The sequence below is a fragment of the Chiloscyllium plagiosum genome, chromosome 5 (genome assembly GCF_004010195.1).
Source record: "Chiloscyllium plagiosum isolate BGI_BamShark_2017 chromosome 5, ASM401019v2, whole genome shotgun sequence".
Lineage (NCBI taxonomy): Eukaryota > Metazoa > Chordata > Chondrichthyes > Orectolobiformes > Hemiscylliidae > Chiloscyllium > Chiloscyllium plagiosum.
Window position 1 is genome coordinate 112,325,741 of NC_057714.1, and position 4,192 is coordinate 112,329,932.

General features: G+C 43.0%; 1 protein-coding gene across 4 annotated transcripts in view; it reads right to left on the reverse strand.

The window, feature by feature from the left end:
• Positions 1-3,140, reverse strand: part of LOC122550149 (atypical chemokine receptor 2-like) — a 19,676-nt gene extending 16,536 nt beyond the window's left edge. The window contains exons 1-2 of one of the 4 annotated variants that reach the window (XM_043690806.1): positions 2,958-3,140; positions 2,623-2,676 (exon numbers count right to left, since the gene is read on the reverse strand). The gene's annotated coding sequence lies outside the window, so the exon portion shown is untranslated. Of the gene's footprint in view, positions 1-72; positions 101-2,622; positions 2,677-2,957 lie in introns of those variants that run through there. The other 3 variants (XM_043690809.1, XM_043690808.1, XM_043690810.1) reach the window with 3 other exon arrangements.
• Between the last annotated feature and the right edge of the window lie 1,052 nt (positions 3,141-4,192).

Consider the following 4,192-nt stretch of genomic DNA (forward strand, 5'->3'; position numbering starts at 1 on the left):
CTATCACCTCACCTTAACCTCCTTCCACCTATTGCATTTCCAACGCCCCTCCCCCAAGTCCCTCCTCCCTACCTTTTATCTTAGCCCGCTGGACACACTTTCCTCATTCCTGAAGAAGGGCTCATGCCCGAAACGTCGATTCTCCTGCTCCTTGGATGCTGCCTGACCTGCTGCGCTTTTCCAGCAACACATTTTCAGCTAGGTATATGAATAGAAAAGGTTTAGAGGAAAATGGGCCAAATGCAAGTAAGTGGGGGAATCTAATTTGGCAAACTTGTTTGGCATGGATGAGTTGGACCAAAGGAGCTGTTTCCGTGCTCTATGACTCTATTACAACTGACAACAGATTCATGACCACCTTTAGACTCTCAATTTCAGATTTGTTGTAAAGCTGATTTGAACCCAGTTACGTAGGTCTCTGGGTAATCCCACTAGGTCATCCCTTCCCCATATGAGACCTGGCAAAGTATGCAGCTCTTTAGAGAACTAAAGGCTAGCAGCTGCTAGTAAGCTGGGATTGGACTGGGGTAACCATGGGAATTGCCTGAGACACTATCTTCATTCACAGAAGTTCCAGCCTCAGGGTCCAAATGGTTTTTCTATCAAGGTGCCATTTAACTAGATAAAAACCAAAATAATTGTGATTGCAGTAAATCAGAAATAAGAACAGAAGAAGCAGGTCTGGCAGCATCTGGGAAGAAAAATCATAGTTAAAGTTTCAGGTCTGGTTACCCTTCCTCAGGAAGGGTCACTGGACCCAAAATGTTAAGTCTGATTTTTCTTCACAGAGCTTTTCCAGCAACTTCCATTTTCATCCATTTAACTTGTTCAGCTGTTCAGTTTCCAGGGAACCAAATTGTTTATGTATCACAATAAATTACATGATCTTTACTCATTTTGTCAGACTGTCACTACGCATCAGCAACACCAGGACCCTCCAAAAACAGGAACCAAAACAAAAATAGAAGAATTCTTGAAGCAAATTTCTGTCATACAAAGATTCTTTTTAGATTACATTACAGTGTGGAAACAGGCCCTTCGGCCCAACAAGTCCACACCGACCCACCGAAGCGCAACCCACCCATACCCCTGCATTTACCCCTTACCTAACACTACAGACAATTTAGCATGGCCAATTCACCTGACCTGCACATCTTTGGACTGTGGGAGGAAACCGGAGCACCCGGAGGAAACCCACGCAGTCACAGGGAGAACGTGCAAACTCCACACAGTCAGTCGCCTGAGGCGGGAATTGAACCTGGGTCTCAGGCGCTGTGAGGCAGCAGTGCTAATCACTGTGCCACCGTGCCGCCCACAAGCTAATCTATCACCAGATGTTGTTATAATATGGGACTGTTTTACATAACTTGTACAGCAAAATAGCAAATAGGGTGGTTTATTGCCCAGAGGCCTTGTTGTATTCAAAATCAAACATTGCTGGAAAAACTCAGCAGGTCTCGGACGATCTGTAGAGAGAAACCAGAGTTAATGTTTCGGGTTGAGTGACCCTTTCTTGGGTCTGGTAGAAATTCGTAGTATTCTCTCACTGGATACATTCCTGGAATCCTCCTAATTTTAATTTGTTTTATTCACTCATGTGAAGTCCCACTGGCTGGCCCCCAGCATCTATTGCCCATCTCTAGTTACATTTAAAAAGGTGGTGGTGAGCTGTCTTGTTGAACCACTGCAGTCCAGTCTTGATGTGATGATGACTGAATGAACATGGACTAGCTTGTGCTACAAGTGACTGACAATATAGAATCCACCTGCCAACTCAATGATCAACTTTTATATTATTCTCTGTAGTTGAATACATACTTTTTTTGAAGAAAGATTTCAATCATCCTGTTTAGTCAATTTCTCCTGTTGAACTTGTATGTTTTGTGTTAACAAATGTTTAGTTTTTGACTGATAGGATTTGTCATTACTTTTATCAGCAATTCCCACATCTTTTGACTAAGACTGTTTTTGCTCCTGAGAGATTGGCCTAATTTGAATTTTCTTAATCTAGTATTTTTGTTGCTGGAAACCATCCTGGAATAAAGGAATATGATTCTATCTCACACTCCATCAGTCAGAGAGCATTATATATGTGATTACAGCTCAAAATTAGGGTAGAATCATAGAATCTCTACAGTGCGGAAGCAGGACATTCAGCCCATCAGTTCCACACCAACCCTCTGAGGGGCATCTCACCCAGACCCATGCCCCAACCCTATCCCTGTAATTCCCATGGCTAATTCACCTAACCTACATATCCCTAGACACTATAGGCAATTTAGCATGGCCAATTAATTTAACCTGCACAGCTTTGGCCTGTGGGAGGAAACTGGAGCACCCAGAGGAAACCCAAGCAGACACAGGGAGAATGTACAAACTTCACACAGGCAGTTGCCAGAGGGTGGAATCAAACTTGGGTACCTCGCACAGTGAGGCACAGCGCTAACCACTGAGCCAGTATGCCATTTCTTTTTTTGCTGTAATGTATCTCTGATTCTCTGCTCCTATTAAACACCTTAGGACATTTTACTACATCATCCGTAGTGACAGTGATTGCTATCCCACCATCAGCCTTGTCTAATCCCATGGAAATGAATGAGGAAATTTGTTAAGAGTGGTTACCTTTGTCAAATAACAGCGTAGGGTGGGGTGCTGATTCTTCAGTCCCTACAATGACTGCCAACAAACAGAAGATGTTCAAAAATTTAGATCCGCATGCACAATCATTAAATTCAAGCAAAAACAATCAGCAGCAATTTATCACAGTTAATGCACATAAAGCAACACACCTAACTGAGTGTTACATCTGAGTTACTCAGTGAGTAAACCAGTGAATGAAATTTTACTTCAGAGCAAAATGCTATAACACTGACTTAAACATATGTGCCAGACCTTTACTGATGGCAACCAACGTTCTAATGATAAAGGATAAATCTTAAAATGATAGTTCCACTTACGATAGTTCTCTTATGTGTTACCTTCTGAGTTGAATCTCAGTCCCTGCTGCTGTGCCCCAGTTTCTTTCGCAGGGTGTCAGGCACTCTGTGTTATTTATACTCGACACTTGCTTCCTCTACACTTATAGTTTCCTGCATTTCTTAAAGCTTTGATTTAACAAGAATGTACTAGTTCCATCTGTGCTCCTGCCCCACCCCACTCCACCCCCACTTCCCATCACAAGGTCTGTGTTCACAGTAAGAGATGTAAATACACTGTTGCTGATAATCTCAATAATTTATAAAGAAAATAATTTATACAGTGTATCTCACAAACAGCTTCACAACCAGTGAAGGTCTTCTGAAGTTTGATTTGATGTATTATTGTCATGTGTACCAGGGTACAGTGAAATGTGTTGTAAGTGCTTTACAGACAGGTCATGCTATAGAAGTGAATCAGGGTAACAGAACAGAGTGCAGGATACAGCTGCCAAGAAGGTGCACAGAGAGAGAGAGATCAACATTAACATTAAAGAATTCCATTTCACATTCTGACAACAGCAGAGAAGAAGCTGTTCTTGGATCTGTTCGTAGTGTACTGTGCCTGTACTGTGCTGTACTGTTCTATGCTCTATGCTTTATGAGATGGAGAAACTTGAACTGACTGGCAGGGCTTTGGTTCATCTGAAAGACTGCACTCTGACAATTCAGCGAATCCTCAGTGAAGATTGTGAAAGCCAGAGTGGGGCAGTGATATGGGAGTGTGGGGATTATCTGAGGTGAGTTTCAGGTTCCTACCACCAGAATCTAATTGAGGTTGGCGGTGGAGGTGATTAGATGTCCATACTGTGTGGGAAACAGTTGACTGGCAGTGATTATTCTTGAAATAATTCACATGGGGCTCAGTGGTTATTAGTGGTTTCCACAGCACCAGTGACCAATGTTCAATTCCAGCCACAGGCGATTGTCTGTGTGGAGTTTGCAAATTCTCCTTGTGTCTGCATGGGTTTCCTCCATGTGCTCCAGTTTCATCGCACAGTCCAAAAATGAGTAGGTTAGGTGGATTAACCGTGGGAAATTGCCCATAGTGGCCAGGGGTGTGTAGATTAGCAATGGGAAATGCAGGGTTACAGGGATAGGGTGGGGGTTGGTTTAAGGTGGGATCCTCTTCAGAGGGTCATTGTGGACCCGATGGGCCGAATGGCCTGTTTCCACATGGTAAGGATTCTATGATTCCATGAAATGAGCAATTAGTG